This window comes from Ornithorhynchus anatinus, chromosome 2 (assembly GCF_004115215.2).
Source record: "Ornithorhynchus anatinus isolate Pmale09 chromosome 2, mOrnAna1.pri.v4, whole genome shotgun sequence".
Lineage (NCBI taxonomy): Eukaryota > Metazoa > Chordata > Mammalia > Monotremata > Ornithorhynchidae > Ornithorhynchus > Ornithorhynchus anatinus.
This window is the reverse complement of record NC_041729.1, coordinates 146570475-146592337: the sequence shown is the minus strand read 5'-3', so window position 1 is coordinate 146592337 and position 21863 is coordinate 146570475. Positions and strand designations below refer to the sequence as shown.

The following is a 21863-nucleotide window of genomic DNA, read 5'->3' as shown; positions in this document are numbered from 1 at the left end:
CCTGAGTTAACCTTCACCTCCCTCTAGTCCCAGAGGCTTAATAATATTATAATAATAGCATTTGTTAAGAGCTTACTATATGACAAGTACTGTTCTAAACACTGGGGAGAATACAAACAAGTCGGGTTAGACAGAGTTGCTCATCCCACAAGGGACACACGGTCTTAAACCCCACTTGACAGATGAGGTAACTAAAGCCCAGATTCATGACGTGACTTGCCCAAGTTTACGCAGCAGACGAGGAGCGGAGCAGGAATTAGAACCCAGGTCCATCCTCTATCCACTAGGCCACACTGTTTCTCTATTACCTTCTCTAATGCCTTAATACCACTACCTAGTGGAAAGAACACAGCACAGGGAGTCAAGAGACTTGGGTTCTAATCCCTGTTCTTCCCCTTGTCTGCTGGGTGACCTTGGACAAGTCATTTCTCTATACCTCTAACCTCATGTAGAAAAGTGGGGATTAAAGACCTGCTTCCCCCTCCCTATTAAACTGTGAGCCTAAGGTGGGACAGGGACTGTGTGTCCAATCTGCTTAAATTGCATCTATCCCAGTTCCTGGCACACAGATGGCACTTAACGAATGCCACAATTCTCATTTTTAGTCACGCATGCCATGTTCACTCCTTTAGGAGGTTGCTGGCAGTCCTAGACATGTTGAAAAAGAAACCCAAGTAGATCAACTAATTTTAAATGGATTGAATAATGAACCTAAAATTTAAATTAAATAATTGAAAGAGGGACATCATTTAATATTTTCCAGTAAAATTGTATTTGATGGGAATCATAACAAAATTCATGTAATTCTCAGCAGTCAAGATGTCAAATATGATGACTATTATGGTATCAGTTAAGCACTTATGTGTAAAAAACTATTCTAAGTACCAGGTTAGATAGAAATTAAACAGATTGGACAATCCCTATCCCACGCAGCTCTCAGCAGTGTGGCTTAGTGGATAGAGACCAGGCCTGGGAGTCAGAAGGACATGGGTTCTTATCCTGACTCAGCCACATTTCTGCTGTGTGACCATGGGCAAGTCACTTACCTTCTCTGTGCTTCAGTTACCTCACCTAGAAATGGGGATAAGAATGTGAGGCCCACGTGGGACAGGGACTGTGTCCAAACTGATTAACTTGTATGTATCCTAGTGTTTAGAACAGTGCTTGGCACATAGTGAGTGCTTAACAAGGACCATAATTATCATCATTAAATGCTTCAGAGCATAAAAGACAGAGTTGGTGGACACGTTCCCTGCCTACAAAGAGTTTACAGTAAGCTGTGTGACTGTGGGCAAGTCACTTAACTTCTCTGTGCCTCAGTTACCTCATCTGTAAAATGGGGAATAACTGTGAGCCTCTCGTGGAACAACTTGATTACCCTGTATCTACCCCAGCGCTTAGAACAGTGCTCGGCACATAGTAAGCACTTAAATACCAACATTATTATTATTATTATCTCCAGCTAGGTTGTAAGATGTTGAGGCCAAGAACTGTGTTCTACTTACCCTACTGTGCTTCCCAGTACAGTTTAGTACAGTGTTCCGTCCACAGTAAGCACTCAAAAAATACCACTCTTTGCTTCTAAGCAGGTATAGTGCTTAATTTTTTACATCCCAAAGTCATCTGATTTTACAACCCCTAGATTTATACATATCTCAAGCGGACACTTAAAGAACTTGTTCTTTATATGATTAAAATCCTTCTAAAAATCCCAGTGAACTATAAAGATACTTAGTATTTTGCCCAAGTTCTCAAGACCTTTTTTAAGGCAGCAGCTGGTAATTTCATAGGAGTAATTTGCACCATCGTAGTTAAATGCTTATCAATCAGAAGTTCCTAGAACAACTTATTTTGAAAAGTTGCTGTAGCAATTGTTGATATCATAGACAATTTAAAATTATACTGAAGAAGCTACCCACTGGGGTAAAAGCTTTTTCATTGGATTTCACACTGGAAAATGACACAGACCTCCTGTCTTCAACATCGAGGGGAAGAGTCTGTCATGAGGAATACTAAACCCTCTCTTCCTTAGGGAACAGGCCTGTATAGTAGAAGCAAGGCCTGGTGAAAAGACCGCGTGGGCTTGGTGGTCGGAGGACCTGGGTTTTAATTCTGACTCTACCAAGGGTCTGCTGTGTGACCTTGGGTAAGTGACTTCACTTTTCTGTGCCTCAGTTACCTCACCCGTAAAATGGGGATTCATTCGTTCAATAGTATCTATTGAGCACTTATGTGCGGAGCACTGTACTAAGCACCTTGGAATGCACTTAGAACAGTGCTCTGCACATAGTAAGCGCTTAACAAATACCAACATTATTATTACAATTCGGCAACAGAGACAATCCCTCCCCAGTGCGGGCTTACAGGCTAATCGGGGGAGACAGACAGCAGAGCAAAACAGAACTCTCCCAAGTGATAATAATAATAATGTTGGTATTTGTTAAGCGCTTACTATGTGCAGAGCACTGTTCTAAGCATTGGGGTAGACACAGGGGAATCAGGTTGTCCCACTTGAGGCTCACAGTCTTCATCCCCATTTTACAGATGAGGTAACAGGCACAGAGAAGTGAAGTGACTTGCCCAAAGTCACACAGCTGGCAGGTGGCAGAGCTGGGATTCAAACCCATGATCTCTGACTCCAAAGCCCGTGCTCTTTCCACTGAGCCACGCTAAGCGCTCAATAAATGATTGATTGAATAACTGTTCACCCTCCTACTTAGACACAGAACCATGTGGGATAGACTGCATCCAACTTGATTAACTTGCACTTCGGCACAGTTCCTGACACATAGTAAGCACTTAAATACCATTAAAAAAAGCATCACAACTTTCTCTGCCCATTTATTCATTTGTAAAATGGGATTAAATACCTGTTTACCTCCATGCTTCGACTCTGAGCCCCGAGTGGAACAGAGACTATGTCTGACCTGATGAACTGGTATCTACCCCAGTGCTTAAAAGTCATAATAGTGGTAATTATTAAGTGCTTACCATGCGTCAGGCACTGTACCAAGCACTGGGGTGGATAGAAGCAAATCGGGTTGGACACAGTCCCTGTTCCACGTGGGGCTCACAGTCTTAATCCCCACTTTACATATGAGGTAACTGAGGCCCAGAGAAGTGGCGTGTCTTGCCCACGGCCACACAGCAGACAAGCGGTGGACCTTCTGACTCCCAGGCCCGTGCTCTATCCACTACACCATGCTGCTTTCCCATGCTATGCTTGACACATAGTAAGTGCTTACCATTGTCATAATCATTTTATTGAAAGAATGGAGGATTTTATATACACTGGGAATTTTTATCCACAGGGGAAGACCTACAGCTCTGTTTGGGATTGGGCCAGCGAAGAAACAGGAAAAGGGGAAGGTCTGGAACCATTAGGTATCTTGGACTTCCCGGGGACTCAGGCGGGATGACCATTCATCCTCATATAGTCCAGCTTTCAGTTCCATCCTCTCTCAGTTCCTGATATATCAGGGAAGCATTTAATGATAATTATGGTATGTGCCAAGCACTGTTCTAAGTAAGCACTTACTCTACGTCATGTACTATTTTAAATGCTGGGGCAGGTACAAACTAATCGGGCTGAACACAGTCCCTGTCCCACATGGGACTCACAGTCTTAATTCTCATTTTAAAGATGAGATAACTGAGGCAAGGAGAAGTGAAGTGACGTGTCCAAACCCACACAGCAGACAGGTGGTGGAGCCGGGATCAGAGTCCAGATCCTTCTGATTCCCAGGCCCGTGGTCTATCCACTATACCATGGCGTCTTTCTGCCTGGTCTTTTTCATTTTTAAATGTCTAGCCTCCCTCTTGCCTCTGTCCCTGTCCCCAAATCCCATTGCTCAGAGTTATCTAAGTATAAGGGGACCTGGGAGGGGCAAATAGAAACTGCGAGCTACAAGTGGGACACGGACTGTGCCAACCTAATTATGTTTTACCTACCCCAGTGCTCAGTACAGTGCCTGGTACATAGTAAGCGCCTTACGATACCATTTAAAAAATAAAAAAGGATGGAAGCAGTCCCCTCAAACTCCCTGTGACACACTCTAGGATCTGTGGCTTTCAATCAGTGGCATTTACTGAGTTTACTGTGTGCAGACTGCTGGACTGAGATTACAGTTTCTACACCCTATACCCTTTTAGCTTTTGATATTCACCCCACCCTCAGCTCCACAGCACTTATGTACACATCTGTGATTTATTTAAACATCTCACTCCCCGTCTAGAACGTGAATTCATCTTGAGCATCTGTCCCAATTTCGATGCATAGGATACTCCCAAACACTTAGGATGGTGCTCCGCACCGACAGGGTGATAGAACGGATAGAGCGCCGGCCTGGGGATCAGAAGGACCTCGGTTCCAATCCCGGCTCCGCCATTTTCCCCGCTGTGTGACCTTGGGCCAGTCACCTCACTTCTCTGTGCCTGAGTTACCTCATCTGTAAAATGGGGATGAAGATTGTGAGCCCATATGGGTCACAGACTGTGTAGCAACCTGATTTACGTGCATCTACCTCACTGCTTTGTACAGCTAGAGAAGCAGCGTGGCTCAGTGGAAAGAGTCCGGGCTTGGGAGTCAGAGGTCATGAGTTCGAATCCCAACTCTGCCGCTTGTTGGCTGTGTGACTGTGGGCAAGTCACTTAACTTCTCTGTGCCTCAGTTACCTCATCTGGAAAATGGGGATGAACACTGTGAGCCTCACGAGGGACAACCTGATTACCCTGTATCTACCCCAGTGCTTAGAACAGTGCTCTGCACATAGTAAGCGCTTAACAAATACCAACATTATTATTACATAGGAAGTGCGTAACCAACACCATAAAAAAAATGCCTGAAGGATAAACAAAAACATACAAAAATGTTAAGGCATCTCCCTAACTCAAACTTTTGAGGAAGGAACCACGACATTAATGAATTCATTTGGTCATTCAGTTGTTTGCTTGGGCATTTATTCAGTTTCCTCAGCTATAAATTCAATTGATATTCTCTCTCTCCCCCTTAGAATGTGAGCCCGGTGTGCGACAGGGACTGTTTCGGACCTGATTAGCTTGTGTCTACCCCAGCATTTAGAACAGTGATTGCCACATGGTAAACGCTTAATAAATTACCGTAAAAAAAAAGTTCCACGTTTGGTTCCTCAAGAAATTCTACCTGTAGCACCTACGGGTCAGATTTGATACCACATGGCAGCATAGGATCGCCAATAATGAAGTTGGGGAATAAAGTCAGTTCCTTAGCATCCAAGCTATTCTCGCTTTAACGACACCGGTTGTGACAAGTGAGAGAATGAGCGAGAGCGAGATATCCCCCCAACCGCTGTACAGAGAGCTAAAAATGCAAACCCTAAAGTAAGAAGGGCAGAGGAAATATTTTAGAGATGTAGGTTAGACCTCACACAGTGATGCACTCCAGACCTAAACTAGGAGCCAACTACTGAAGCAGCAGCATGGCCTAGTGGATAGAGCCCTGCCCTGAGTTTTAATGCCAGTTCTGCCCCTGCTCTGCTTGGGCAAGTCACTTCACTTCTCTGTGCCGCAGTTCCCTCATCTGTAAAATGGGGATTAAGATTTGGAGCCCCACGTGGGCCAGGGGCTGTGTCCAACCTGATTAATTTGCATCTAACCGCAACATTTAATATGTTACCCGGCACTTAGCGCTTAACAAATAACATTAAAACAAACAAAAAAATCAACTGGCCTGATATACTTCAATCAAGAAAGGAATGGCTATTTGAGGAAAAGCCTTCCTAAGTTTTGAGAGGCAGGAGATAAGCCAAAAGAGCACCAGAAGCTGTACACATCATTCATTCAACGGCATTTATTGAGTGCTTACTATGTGCAGAGCACTGTAATAAACGCTTGACATCAATTGTGATAACCCGACAAATGACCACCTTCATATTTTCCCACCGAAGCCTGGACTGTGAGGCCTATGTTAATCGCTTCAGGCACAAACATGCTCATAGATGAATTTTATCATCTTTTTTTTTGTTGTTTTTTTTTTTTTTTAGTATTTAAGCGCTTACTATGTGTCAAGCACTGTTCTCAGCGCTGGAGTAGAAGATAATCAGGTTGTCCCACGTGGGGCTCACAGTCTTAATCCCCATTTTACAGATGAGGGAACTGAGGCGCAGAGAAGTTAAGCCACTTGCCTAAGGTCACACAGCAGACCAGTGGCGAAGCAGGGATTAGAAGCCACGTCCTCTGACTCCCAAGCCCATGTTCTTGCCTTATTCCTCTTATTGTGGGCAGTAAACATATCTACCAACTCCATTATACTATACTCTCCCAAGCACTTAGTTCTGAGCTCTGCACACAGTGAGCGCTCAATAAATATGATGGATTCTTCCGGTATGGGGCCTCTATACGTGTTCTTGTACTGGCTCCCAGATGTATTTAATAACTATATTCTTGGACTTGCACATGTTCAAAGTAGGCTCAATTTACATCACATAGCATTCTGAAATTGAGAATGAGCTTGACCCAGAATACTGAGACGTTAGATAGAATATAATATTTATAGAATATAATATAAAGAGAGAATATTATATATTATAGAGAATTACAGAGAAACAGCTGGGCAAGGTGGATACAGCCTGGGCCCGTGGGTCAAGCGGTCGTGGCTTCTAATGCTGGCTCTGCCACTTGTCTGCTGGTGATCTTGGGCAGGTCACTTCACTTCTCTGTGCCTCAGTTACCTCATCTGTAAAATAGGGATTGAGACTGAGTCCCATGTGGGACAGGGACTGTGTCCAACCTGAGTTGCTTGTATCCCCAGTGCTCAGTATAGTGCCTGGCACACAGTGCGCACTTAAATACCATAATTTTTATCATTATAACTCTAAACATCCTCTTTCTTGCACCTTCTCCGCATGGTCATCAGTAAAAATGAGGCTAAGTGCCTTATAAAGATGGTTCTCCAAGGATGCAGCTTTTAATATAAAACAATTTGATCTGACCAGTCAATCATATTTATTGAGCACTTCCTGTGTGCAGAGCACTGTACTAAGCATAGTATTTGTACTAAGCATTTGGGAGAGCACAATGTAAAAGACACATTCCCTGCCCACAGTGAGCTTACAGTCCATCAACTTTTCTTATCTAGCTTCCTGTCTAAAAAGTTGTGGTACTTCTTGAAAATAGCAGAAATCCTTGCATTTATAATAACTGTGGCATTTGTTAAGTGCTTACTATGTGCCAGGTACTTAACTAAATGCTGGATTTAGACCTCCTCTGTAAAATGGGGATGAAGACTTTGAGCCCTACGTGGGACAATCTGATTACCTTGTATGCCCCCAGTGCTTAGAACAGAGCTTGGCACATAGTAAGCGATTAACAAATACCAACATTTATTTTTTTTTAATTTCTTCTGGTGACTTTTCTTTAGCATTATAGAAAAGAGTGGAAATATTAAAGGATTCCACTTTAAAGCATTTCCCTCCCTAATATTTATTTCAATTGTACGAGCCTGACGCGAGACCTGATTATCTTATATCCACTCCAGAGTTTAGTGGAGTGCTTGGCACATAGTAAGCGCTTAACAAATAAAAAAAAAGTGTCTAAAAGCATAAGCAATTTTTTTTTTTTAATAGAATGGCAGAATTGTTTTTCCTTGCCTTTTTGTTAATTTTAACAAAAAATGAAATTAGACCATTGCATCTCCTGAGAGAAAAGGCCCATTATTAAAAAGTCATTACCACAACATCAATTGCAAGAAAGGCAATAGGTTTGACAAATAATAATGATGGTATTTATTAAGCACTTACTACCTGCCAGGCACTGTACTAAGCGGGGGGAGGGGGGGGGGGATACAAGCAAATGGGGCTTTACACAGTCCTTACCCCATGAGGGGCTCACAGCCTCAATCCCCACTGTACATACGAGGTAACTGAGGCACAGAGGACAGAAGGGACTTGTCCAAGGTCACACAGCAGACAAGTGGCAGAGCTGGGATTCGAACCCATGCCCTTCTGACTCCCAGTTCAGTGACCTATCCACTATGCCATGCTGCTTCACTATGGTTATAAATAGTGATTTCTTTTTTCTTTTAGGAATCAGAGAAAGATGAGCTCTTGTCTATTGTTTGCTTTCCTGTTGCCTTCCAGATAGATTGGATGATAAATCAATTACATGTATTGAGCACTTACTGCGTGCAGAGCACTGTACTAAGTGCTTGGGAGAGTTGGCATCCATGTTCCCTGCCCACAGAAGAGAGGTAAATAGAGCATCCGCCTCGTATTTTGAGCCTTAGCTTTGCAAGCATGTTCTGGGGAGGCTGACACTGGCTTTCACCCAGATTTTCTCCCTTTATTCACCACCCCCCTCCGCTCCACAGCACTTACATACATAACAAAAGTTTATTTATATTGTCTGCCTCCCTCTCTAGACTGTAAGCTCATTGTTGGCAAAGAACAAGTCTACCAACTATGTTTTACCGTACTCTTCCAAGAGCTTAGTACAGTATTGTGCGGATTAAGCGCTCAAAAAATACAATTGCTTGCTTCTGCATTTTCGAATCAATCGTTTTTAGTGAGTGCTTACTGCGTACGTAGCACTGGGCTAAGTGCTTGGGAGAGTACAATAAAACACAATCCCTGCCCTCCACAAGTTTATAGTCTGGGGGGTGGACTTCAAATGAGGGTGTATTTGAAGTACACGCTGTTGTGCTGCTCACACTTAAGTCACTGAGTAGGTGAGGGAGAAGCCACCACCAACCATCAGCTCAACATATACTCAATTGGAATTGAGTACACATATGAGAGAAAACCTGAAAGGTTGCTAAAACAAACCCAACCAGAATGTTTGGGTATTTTAAAGCATTAGCAATTGCTAAAAAAAAAAAGACCTTTCCAAAAGTCCGATGTGGGCATAATTTGTTCTAATATTCTAATAACTGCTATTAGAAGGGAAGTTATAACATGTCAGATTTCAGATGATTTGGAGTGGGAGGTGAATTGCTGTGCTCAGCTTCATGTAAATTTTCATATCACGAAATCCACAGAACATGCATGTGTGTGTGTATTATATATAAAAGGTCTCATGCATCAGGTGCCAATCCCATTTGAATGTAAGCATGAGGGGTGTTTTAGGAATCTGCATGGATAAAAATAGGGTGCCCTGTAATTGGGAACCGATGAAATGGCAGGGAAAAGGAAAAAGGTAGTGATACATTGAATTTGTGCTATACAGCTGAACTCTAGTCCCTACTGTGTCTCCTGCAATAACTGACAACCTTCAGCATTCCCAAATAGAAAATCATTCTTCCACTCTAAATAGGCCTAAGCCTTCCCTTTTACATCCCTATGGAAGTATTTCCTCACTGATCAGAATTATCACATATTGATTCATTTGGATTTTCCTCCTAAAGAACTCCAAAGACCTCCTCTGCCATTGTTATGTAGCTTCCTAAATCCTAAAATACATTTTCTGACACCTGAGGACAGAAAGAATGAAGGATGTAATGCTGAGCAAAATACTCTAGCTATTTTACAGGTCATAATTACAGAGATGGATTATAGCTTTACGTTTCTTCTTAAAAAAAAAAAAATAATAATCATCTCCCACCTCTGCCGAAATGTCCAGGAATGAATGGCATAAGGGTGACACTCAGTGGGAAGATACAAGATACACTGACTCTTATAAATTATCACTCGCAGTTGCCAAGGATAAAAATCTAACCCTCATGTTGTTCTTGTATTGTCTTTGCTTCCTTGTCCAGCATGACCTAGTGGATAGAGCACGGGCCTGGGAGTCAGAAGGTCGTGGGTTCTAATCCCAGCTCTGCCATTTGTCTGCTGTGTGACCTTAGGTAAGTCATTTATCTTCTCTGTGCCTCCATTCTCTCATCTGTAAAATGGGGATTAAGACTGTGAGCCCCATGTGGGACAGGGACTGTGTCCAAACCAATTATCTTGTATCTACCCCAGTGCTTAAAACAATGCTTGGCACATAGTGTTTAGCAAATACCATCCTTATCATTATTATTATCTCTGTTTACTTGACCATTCCAGGAATGGTGAGGTTTTCTGGCTGTTTATCAAACTGAGCAGGATTAATGGTTTGCTCATTTAGGGATTTTTTAGACCAATTTCAAGCAAATAATGATATTTATTAACAATATTAATATTATAATAAAGAAAAGGTATTTGTTAAGCAGTGACAAGATGCCAAATGAACTAAGAACTGGGTTAGATACTTGACACTCAAATCAAACACACTCCTCGTCTCACATGGGGCTCACATTCTAAAGGGAAAGGAGGATGGGTACAAGCTCCATTTCATAGATGAGGAAAAGGAGACACAGAGAAGATAAGTGACTTGCCCAAGGTCACCCAGCAGTCAAGTGGCAGAGAAATACTCTAGGTTCAAGGATTTGCGTTAACACAGATGGACTTTTGTTATGATGTCCTTGCATTATGCAACATAGCTGCACAACACACACACCATAATGGAATGAGCCGCTGGAACTGGATGGGGAGGGTAATTTCTCTTCTCCTCAGGGGAGCAAATGTCTGAAGTCAAGCTGGTGGAGGTGTAGTCGGATTAGATTTTAATTAGATTTTAAAATTTAATTTTAAATTTAGATTTTAAATGGCCCATTCTATAGAAGGGAAAGGGTCTAACTGATCTCTTGCTTATCCATTTTCCAGTGAATTGGATTTCTCTCACAAACAATGAAAACACTGTACGGTGGAACTTTCTGACAAAGACAACCTATTTCTACTGGGCCCGCCCAGAGTAGGAAGAAAGGTTTGGTCTGGGGAGAAATTAGCAAAATTCAAAAGAGTGGATCCTACATCAACATGTAACTCAGTAGCATAAATCAATCATACTTATTGAGTGCTTACTGTGTGCAAAGCACTGTACTAAGCTCTTGGGAGAGAAGCGGCGTGGCTCAGTGGAAAGAGCACAGGCTTGGAAGTCAGAGGTCATGGGTTCTAATCTCAGCTCCACCACTTGTCAGCTGTGTGACTTTGGGCAAATAATAATAATAATGTTAGCATTTGTTAAGCATTTACTATGTGCCGAGCACTGTTCTAAGCTGGGGGTGGGGGGGAATACAAAGTAACCAGGTTGTCCCAGGTGGGGCTCACAGTCTTAATCCCCATTTTACAGATGAGGTAACTGAGGCCCAGAGAAGTTAAGTGACTTGTCCAAAGTCACCCAGCTGATAAGTGGCAGAGCTGGGTTTAGAACCCACAACCTCTGACTCCTAAGCCCGGGCTCTTTTCACTGAGCCATGCTGCTTCTCTACAAATCACTTCACTTCTCTGTGCCTCAGTTCCCTCCTCTGTAAAATGGGAATTAAGACTGTGAGCCCCACCTGGGAGCACCTGCTTACTTTGTATCCCCCCCCAAAGCTAGAACAGTTCTTGGCATATAGTAAGGGCTTAACAAATATCATTATTATTATTACAATATAACAGACACTTTCCCCACAATGATCTTACAGTCTAGCCGGAGAGACAGACATTAATATAAATAGATTAAGGATATATACATAAGTGATGTGCAGGTGGGAGGGGGGTTGAATAAAGGGAGCAAGTCAGGGCGATTCAGAAGAGAGTGGATGAAGAGGAAAAGGGGAGCTTAGGCTCTGCCACTTGTCAGCTGTGTGACCGTGGGCAAGTCACTTCACTTCTCCGTGCCTCAGTTCCCTCATCTGTAAAATGGGGATTTACTGTGAGCCTCACGTGGGGCAACCTGATTACCCTGTATCTACCCCAGCGCTTAGAACAGTGCTCTGCACATAGTAAGTTCTTAACAAATACCAACATTATTAAGGAAGGTCTCTTGGAGGAGATGTGCTCCCAATGAGGCTTTGAGAGGAGGGAGAATATTGTCCGTCTGATTATGAAGAGGGAGGGCGTTCCAGGCGAAAAGCAAGATGTTGGCAAGAGGTCAGTGGCGAGATAGACAAGATCGAGGTACAGTGACTAGGTTGACAGAGTTTAGAACAGTGTTTGGCACATAAGTGCTTAACAAATACCATTATTATTATTATTATTATTAGAGGAGCAAAGTGTGCAAGGCGGATTGTAGTAGGAAAGTAAAGAGGTGAGGTAGGAGAGCGCAAGGTGATTGAGTGCTTTAAAGCGATGGTAAGGAGTTTGTTTGATGTGCAGGAGGATGAGCAACCAATGAAAGTTCTAAAGGAGTGGGGAAACATTGAACATTTCTGTAGAAAAATGATCCGGAAGCAGCGAAGTATGGACTGGAGTGGGGAGAGACAGGAAACAGAGGGTCAGAAAGGAGACCGATACAGTATTCGAGGTAGGATAGGATAAGTCCTTGGATCAGTGGGGTAAAATAATGCTAACAATAACAATAATAATTAAGCACTGATAACGTACAAAGCACCATCCTAAGCACTGTGGTAGATATAAGAAAATCAGGTTGGACTCGGTCCCTGTCACACATGTGGTGCGTAGTCTAAATAGGAGGGAGAACAGGTACGTAATCCCAGTTTTACAGTTGAGAAAACTGAAGGACAGAAAAATGAAGTGACTTGCCCAATGTCATACTGTAGGTAAGTGGCAGAATGGAGATTAGAAGTCAGGTCTCCTGACCCCCAAACATGTGCTCTTTCCAGTAGCTCAGGTTGTTTCCTGTGTCCCTTGACCTCACAATTCCTCTAGACCATAAATTCACTGTGGGCAGGCATCACATTTACCTACTGTTATTATGTTCTGTCAAATGCTCACTACTGCGCTGGGCACACAATAAGTGCTCAATAAATATGATTTGATTCATGAATCTTTTAGAAGTTAACGGATGCATGATTTGCAGGGGGGAAGTAGCAGGGGAAAGCCACAACTTGTCCATTTTAGCTCTTCTCCCCTTCCAGTCCCTCTGTTAGAGACCCTGCCTCTAATAATAATAATGATAATAATGGCATGTTAAGCATTTATGTGAGCACTGTATTAAGCGCTGGGGTGGATATAAGCAAATTGGATAGAGCATAGTCCGTCCCATGTGCGGCTCACTGTCTCAAGCCCCATTTTACAGATGAGACGACTGAGGCACAGAGAAGAGAAGGGACTTGCCCAAAGTCACACAGCAGACAAGTGGCAGAGTCAGGATTAGAACCCATGACCTTCTGATTCCCAGGCCCATGCTCTATCCTTACAACCTAATTGGTAAATTAGACTCAAGTGGAGAATTCAGAAAAAGGGGCGGGATACAGAAGCTTCTTCAAGATATTAGACCTGAACACAGTATTAAAAAAACACTCGTACACTACATTTTTTATGGCATTTGTTAAGCGCTTATTACGTGCCAGATACTGAATTAAGTGCTGGGGTAATACAAGATAATCAGGTTGGACACAGTCCACGTTCCACATGGGGCTCACAGTCTTAACCCCCCCATTTTACAGATGAGGTAATTGAGGCACCGAGAAGGTAAGTGACTTGCAGCAGATAAATGGCAGAGCTGGGATCAGAACTCATTCATTCATTCAATAGTACTTATTGAGCGCTTACTATGTGCAGAGCACTGTACTAAGCGCTTGGAATGAACAAGTCGGCAACAGATTCATTCATTCATTCATTCAATAGTATTTATTGAGCGCTTACTATGTGCAGAGCACTGTACTAAGCGCTTGAGATGAACAAGTCGGCAACAGATAGAGACAGTCCCTGCCGTTTGATGGGCTTACAGTCTAATCGGGGGAGACGGACAGACAAGAACAATGGCAATAGAGTCAAGGGGAAGAACATCTCGTAAAAACAATGGCAACTAAATAGAATCAAGACGATGTACAATTCATTAACAAAATAAATAGGGTAATGGAAATATATACAGTTGAGCGGACGAGTACAGTGCTGTGGGGATGGGAAGGGAGAGGTGGAGGAGCAGAGGGAAAAGGGGAAAAAGAGGGTTTAGCTGCGGAGAGGTAAAGGGGGGGATGGCAGAGGGAGTAGAGGGAAAAGAGGAGCTCAGTCTGGGAAGGCCTCTTGGAGGAGGTGAGTTTTAAGTAGGGTTTAAAGAGACGGTCCCTGCCGTTTGACGGGCTTACGGTCTGATCGGGGGAGACGGACGGACGAGAACGATGGTAATAAATAGAGTCGAGGGGAAGAACATCTCATAGAAACAATGGCAACTAAATAGAATCGAGGCGATGTACATTTCATTAACAAAATAAATAGGGCGATGAAAATATATACAGTTGGGCGGACGAGTACAGTGCTGAGGGGACGGGAAGGGAGAGGGGGAGGAGCAGAGGGAGATGGGGGGAAAAGAGGGTTAAGCAGCGGAGAGGTGAAGAGGGGGTGTTAGAGGGAGTAGAGGGAGAAGAAGAGCTCAGTCTGGGAAGGCCTCTCGGAGGAGGTGAGTTTTAAGTAGGGTTTTGAAGAGGGGAAGAGAATCGGTTTGACGGAGGTGAGGAGGGAGGGCGTTCCGGGACCGCGGGAGGACGCGGCCCGGGGGTCGACGGCGGGACGGGAGAGACCGAGGGACGGCGAGGAGGTGGGCGGTGGAGGAGCGGAGCATGCGGGGTGGGCGGTAGAAAGAGAGAAGGGAGGAGAGGTAGGGAGGGGCGAGGTGATGGAGAGCCTTGAAGCCTAGAGTGAGGAGTATTTGCTTGGAGCGGAGGTCGATGGGCAACCACTGGAGGTGTTTCAGAAGGGGAATGACATGCCCAGATGGTTTCTGCAGGAAGATGAGCCGGGCAGTGGAGTGAAGAATAGACTGGAGTGGGGAGAGAGAGGAGGAAGGGAGGTCAGAGAGAAGGCCGACACAGTAGTCTAGCCGGGTTATAACGAGAGCCCGGAGCGGTAAGGTAGCCTTTTGGGTGGAGAGGAGAGGGCGGATCTTGGCGATATTGTAAAGGTGAAACCAGCGGGTCTCGGTAACGGATAGGACGTGTGGGGTGAACGAGAGAGACAAGTCAAGGATGACACCGAGATCGCGGGCCCGAGAGACGGAAGGACGGTCGTGCTATCCATGGAGATAGGGAAATCTGGGAGAGGACCGGGTTTGGGAGGGAAGATGAGGAGCTCAGTCGCGCTCACGTTTAGTTTTAGGTGGAGACGTCCTGGAGGCAGGAGGAGATGCGAGCCCGAAGGGAGGGGGAGAGGACAGGGGCGGAGATGAGATCTGCATGTCATCTGCGTAGAGATGGTAGTCGAAGCCGTGAGAGCGAAGGAGTTCACCGAGGGAGTGAGTGTAAATGGAGAACGGAAGAGGGCCGAGAACTGACCCTTGAGGAACTCCAACAGTTAAAGGATGGGAGGGGGAGGAGGCGCCAACGAAGGAGACCGAGAATGACCGGCCAGAGAGGTGAGAGGAGAACCGGGAGAGGACGGAGTCCGTGAAGCCGAGGTGAGATAAGGTACGGAGGAGGAGGGGACGGTCGACGGTGTCAAAGGCAGCAGAGAGGTCGAGGAGGATCAGAATGGAGTAGGAGCCATTGGATTTGGCAAGAAGGAGGTCACGGGTGACCTTAGAGAGAGCAGTCTCGGTAGAGTGGAGGGGACGGAAGCCAGATCGGAGGGGTTCCGGGATAGAATGGGAGTTAAGGAATTCTAAGCATCGATTGTAGATGTCTCGTTCTAGGATTTTGGAAAGGAAGGGTAGTAGGGAGATAGGGCGATAACTGGAGGGGGAAGTGGGGTCGAGAGCGGGCTTTTTTAGGATGGGGGAGACGTGGGGAGGACTCAGGTTCTCCTGGCTCCCAGGCCCGTACTCTATCCTCTAGACCACGCTGCTTCTCTTAGGGATTTTTAGGAGTTTGCAGTCCAAACTCTGCTAATCAGGACAGATTTCCCTGAGTACTTGAATTTCAGGGAAAGTTGAGAGAACGATGCAAGATGAGTTTGCTTCAACAGGAAGCAGTGATATTGAAGAAGCGACTATGGGAAGTGAAGAGAAATCAATATGAAATCTGTGCTCACTCAAATTCAAGACCCAGGCAAAGAGTCCTTGTGGAAATCCTGAGAGCCCCAGTGATCCATGATTGCTAGTGTTCAGGCACAGCTCAGAAATTTAAGCCAGCCTCGGGCTTATGTCTAAGGACAATCCATTTGATAATAGTATCAGGTTCAGAACTGATATTTTCCTTTGAACCATCTCTGTGTTTTCTGGAACTCAAATCATGAAACTTCAGGGGACCCTAAGGGTGAAGCAATGTACTTTAGGTAGTTGTTTTTGAGTGCAGAGCACTGTACTAAAATGTTTGGGAGAGTTATAATTTAACAGTTCCCTGCCCACAAGGAGCTTACAGTCTACAGGGGGAGACAGATTAATATAAATAAAGTTACAGGTATGTAATAATTATAATTATAGTATTTGTAAAGCTCTTCCTCTGTGCAGAGCACCGTTCTAAGCGCTGGGGTAGACACGGGGTCATCAGGTTCTCCCAAGTGGGGCTCGCATTTTTTAATCCCCATTTTGACAGATGAGGTAACTGAGGCACAGAGAAGTGAAGCGACTTGCCCAAGGTCACACAGCAGACAAGTGGCGGAGCCGGGATTAGAACCCACGACCTCTGACTCCCAAGTGCCTTGGGGCTGGGAGGCTTGGCAAATAGTAAGCACAAATACTATTGCTCTTATTCCTTTGTCTCAGGGAAGGCTTCTATCTACCAACTCCTCTATTGTACTGCATTCTTCCAAGTGGGTTGTACAGTGCTCTGCCCACAGTAAGTGTTCAATAAATACTGTTGATCGACTGAGAAACAGGAAAATGCCCCACAGCTACCAACTTCAACAGTCTTATTTCCTCTACTTTTGACCAGAGACTGTTTAGTATATCAGCAGATATCTCCCAGAAGCCTCTAAACTATTCTGGTGGGTTTACCGGCCTTCGGCCGGGCCTATAACCTCGCTGCCCATTGCCCCAAGACTGTCACGCACCCCTCCGTTGGCAACGGAGAAAGGGGCTACCTATGAAATCGGGCTCACGCACAAGGATATAGAGGGTTTTGGTGACCTTAACTCCAACAGGCTGAGACCAGAATGAAAATAGCACTTTGTTTTTTTCCATCTCCCAGACAGGGCGAAACTATCAGGTCACCGTCATTTCCATTTTCTGCGATTTTCTCTTTGTGGCTTTTGAAGTTGGAAATTCAAAGGGATTTCACGTTTCATTAAGTCTGTTTAATTCAACAAAGCTGTGAGTCATCACCCGGCTTTTACTCACTAGAGTCAGGCAAGTTTACACGGGTGTCAATCGGCGATCGGTCATATTTATTGAGGGCTTAGTGCATGCAGAGCAATAATAATAATGGTATTTGATAACTGCTTTTAGGTCCCAAGTATTGTTCTAAGCAATGGGGGGGAATACAAGGTGATCAGGTTCATTCATTCATTCAATAGTATTTATTGAGCGCTTACTATGTGCAGAGCACTGTCCTAAGCGCTTGGAATGTTCAATTCGGCAACAGATAGAAACCATCCCTGCCCATTGATGGGCTTAAGGTACAGAGTGGCTCAGTGGAAAGAGCACGGGCTGGGGAGTCAGAGGTCATGGGTTTGAATCCCAGCTCGGCCACTTGTCAGCTGTGTGACTGTGGGCAAGTCACTTCACTTCTCTGTGCCTCAGTTCCCTCATCTGGAAAATGGGGATTAAGACTGTGAGCCCCACGTGGGACAACCTGATTCCCCTGTGTCTACCCCAGCGCTTAGAACAGTGCTCTGCACAGAGTAAGTGCTTAACAAATACCAACATTAATCGGGGGAGATGGACCAAAAAAATAGCAATAAATAGAATCAAGGGGATGTACATCTCATTAACAAAATAAATAGGGTAATAAAAATATATACAAATGAGCAGACGAGCACAGGGCTGAGGGGAGGGGAAGGGAGAGGGGGAGGAGCAGAGGAAAGTGGGGGGGGAAGGGGGCTTAGCTAAGGGGAGGTGAAGGGGGAGCAGAGAGGTAACTGAGGGAGAAGAGGGAAAAGGGGAAGCTCAGTGTGGGAAGGCCTCTTGGAGGAGGTGAGCTCTCAGTAGGGCTTTGAAGAGGGGAAGAGAATTAGTTTGGCGGAGGTGAGGAGGAGGGCGTTCCGGGACCGCGGGAGAACGTGGCCCAAAGTCACACAGATGACAAGAGCGGAGTGGGGATTAGAACCCATGACCTCTGACTCCCAAGCCCCTGCTCTTTCCACTGAGCCATGCTGCTTCTCTAGAAGCTTCTCTTTTACTAAGCACTTGGAAGAGTACACTATAAACAGAGTTGATAGGAGTGTTCCCTGCCCACAAGAAGCTTACAGCCTAGATCAGTTCTGTGTAAGAATCAAAACCCCACCGTGCTTGGCTGCAAGTGAAAACTTCTAATAATAATAATAATGGTATCTGTTAGGCACTTACTATGTCCCAGCCACTGTACTAAGCGCTGGTGAGGACACTAGCAAATCGGGTTAGGTACAATCCCTGTCCCACATGGTACAATCCTCATTTTACAGATAACCGAGGCAAAGTGAAGTGACTTACCCGAGGTCACACAGCAGACAAGGGGTGGAGCCGAGATTGGAACCCATGACCTTTGGACTCCTAGGCCTGTACTCTATCAACTAAGCCATGCTGCTTCTAGTGGACAGGGAGAATGTGTCATTTTTGTCCTGGGCACTTAGTACAGTACACTGCACCCTGTGAGATCTCAATAAATACCATTCCCACCCCCAAGGAATTCTCCCTTAACTTGTGTCCAACGCAAGTCTTCTGCACTGAAGCAGAATGGCCTAGAGGAGTCAAAAGGACCAAGGACTTGGGTTCTAATTGTAAACCCATTACCTCTCTGCTTTGTGACCTTTCACTCCCTTCTGCATCACCGTTGCACTTGGATTTTGCACCCTTTATTCACCCTAATAATAATAATAATGTTGGAATTTGTTATGCACTTATGTGACAAGACCTGTTCTAAGTGCTGGGGTGGATAAAAGGCCATCTGGATGTCCCACGTGGGGTTCACAGTCTTAAACCCCATTTTACAGTTGAGGGAACTGAGGTACAGAGAATTGAAATGTCTTGCCCAAAGTCACACAGCCGACGAGTGGTGGAGGCGGGATTAGAACCCACGACCTCCGACTCCCGGGCCCATGCCACTAGGCCACACAGCTTCCCTACCTTCAGCCCCACAGCACATACATTTAAATTTATATTAAAATCCGTCTCTCCCATTAGACTGTAAGCTTTTGGGGGGCAGCTTACTCTCCCAAGCGCTTAGTATAGTGTTCTTCTTATCTATCACCTCTATTCTTTTCAGTCAGTCGTATTTGATCATTTACTGTATGCAGAGTACTGTACTACGCTCCTGGGAGAGTACAAAACAATAGATACGTTCCCTGATCGTACCAAGCATACAGTTTAATACAAATAGTGTATTGAATATCATAAATATTCTATTGTACTCTTCCAAGCGCTTAACAGTGCTCTGCACACAGCAAGTGCTCAATAAATACAATTGATCGAGAGTAGTCACTATATTCATGTTACTTCCTATTTCCTTGGAGCTAAAGTTGCTACAAAATAACACAGCTGCATCAACTAAAGATGGAAATAGACACGAAAAAATCAGATCTAGAATGACAGATAACAAGAACTAGGTTGGCTCAGTAGGATTTCAATAGGCAAAATCCTTAATGATCTACCGAGGGTTCACAAAACTATCTCTGTTGCAAACCAGCTGGAAAACCCCAAAGCAGAGATGCATGGGGACCATTATCAAATGCATCATGATAAAATAGCACTTCAAATCCACATCTAGTGTGGACACCCAGACAAAGTCAAGAGTTGCATTTCATTTCCAGTTTATTTCTGGGCGCCACACATGTAAAATAAATTCACTTGGCAGGAATTTCAACTCCTGCTTTAGCCATTTATCTCATAGATTCTTGAGAAGATTCCATTGATTTAGAAAAAATTAGTGGATAACATACTTGAAACTTCCTTGTATTTTTGCAAAGTTCATGATTTTTTGCTTCTACAGGGGATCGGACAATGAATTCTCAGTGATTTATTTAGACAATTCTTCAAAATAATCAGATTTTAACTCTGATTAATTTAACCCCAAGTAGAAAACTGGAACTGGACTTGGACTGGAAGGACCATTCAATTCAGGTATTCAATCCAGACTGCACAGAGACTGAGGCAATAATAATTATGGTATTATGGTATTTGTTTAGCCCATACTCTGCACTAAGCATTGCCTTAAGAACTGGAATAGCTCCAAGATAATCAGATGGGACAATTCCTGTCCCAGATGAGACTCGCTCTTAAAAAGAAATAGGAAGAACAGGACCTTTATCCCCATTTTGCCAAAGAGGAAACTGAGGCGCAGAGTGATTAAGTGACTCACTCAAGGTCACTCCACAGGCCACTGGAAGCCATTTTTTTTTCTTCCAGTCTCACACTGTTTCATATCCTCTGAAAAACTGTTAGACCTTTGTGGGCAGGGAATATGCTTACCAACTCTGTCATATTTTACTCTTTCAACCACTTAGTAAAATAGGTGATCAATAAATACAATTAATTTAATGAATGAGTCACAGAAGGAGAGAGGATAGAGAAAAGGTTTCAGCAGCACTATATAAATGTTCTTTTCAGACACTGCATTTAACTCATAATAATAATAATTGTGGTATTTGCTAAGTGCTTACTATGAAACACTGTATTTCACACTGGGTTCACTACAAGATAATCAGGTGCTACATGCGGCTCATAATCCAATTAAGAAGAAAAACGCATATTGAATTCCCATTTTGCCCAAGAGGGAACTGAAGCAGAGAGAAGACAAGTGAGTTGCCCAAGATCACACAGCCGACCAGAGGCGGAAGGGGCATTATCACCCAGGTCCTCTGATTTCCAAGTCATGCTACTTCTCCAACTCATCTCTGGAACTGCAGAAATCAAGGAGATGTATAGAAAAGGGCAACTTAGGTGATCTCCCTTAGTGTTAGTGTAAATTCTCTCCTGTGGCGTTACTAAAATACTAATGATTTAGGAAAACAGAAAAAGGAAAATGAAATATGTTCTGCATTGCTCTTTCCTCTCTTCTAATCACCAGAAAAGTGAAATATAATTAAGGCACACTAAGTGATCTTTCACACTATGTTATGAGTTTTAAGAAATTCCACCCTGGAATATTGCTGGGACAAATCACAGAAAAAAACTGCATTTTCATGAACATTGAACATATTTAGCTCTGTTTAAACATTGGTTTAACATGAACCAATCCAGGTGTCTTTATGTGGAAAAGGGTGAAAATCAATGACCCTCTGAAGGAGAAATGATACTTTTCTTAGAATCCCTGCACACTCTAAACCAATCAATACTAGTCCAGTTATTTCCCCCATGTAAACAAATGCATCTATAAGAGAAACAAGACACTCTGTACCTTCATTCACAGAAGAGAGGGTGACTGATGAAAGAACATGGAAACCAGCTTCCTTGCGTGGATCAGGCCTTTATACAAGTTGCTTCTAACAGGCTCTCAGGTGTTTCCAATTTCTTTAACCCAGGTGTTGAGCTGGAAATCATTCTACTTGGCTGACAGGTGTAGAAGAAATGGTCAAAAAGTCATTTAACAAAGCTTTGGGATTTTTCCTGTAAAATAAATTCACTTGCAAGTTGTTTAGGGACAGCCATTTCTGAAGCACAACTCAGTATTTCTTCCCCTCTGAAAAGAATGTCCTAATTCAGTGCTTCCCTCCCAAAGATCCACATTAACAATTAATTCCTAAGGATAATGTAAAGCGGATCAGAATATCCCTAGATAGTAAATAATGGTGTACTGGTTCCATAGACCCTCTGATAATTCTTACATCAATCAATAATACTGATTGATCGCCTACAGGGTGGAAGGCAATGCACTGAACTAACAATAGTAATTGCAGTATTTGCATTGAATTGAGTGC

General features: G+C 44.0%; 1 long non-coding RNA gene across 1 annotated transcript in view; it reads right to left on the bottom strand.

Moving 5' to 3' along the window:
• LOC114809245 overlaps positions 1 to 21818 on the bottom strand; it is a 29746-nt gene extending 7928 nt beyond the window's left edge. The window contains exon 1 of the long non-coding RNA XR_003757023.2: positions 21344 to 21818. This is a non-coding gene — a long non-coding RNA (uncharacterized LOC114809245). The remainder of the gene's footprint in view (positions 1 to 21343) is intronic.
• Between the last annotated feature and the right edge of the window lie 45 nt (positions 21819 to 21863).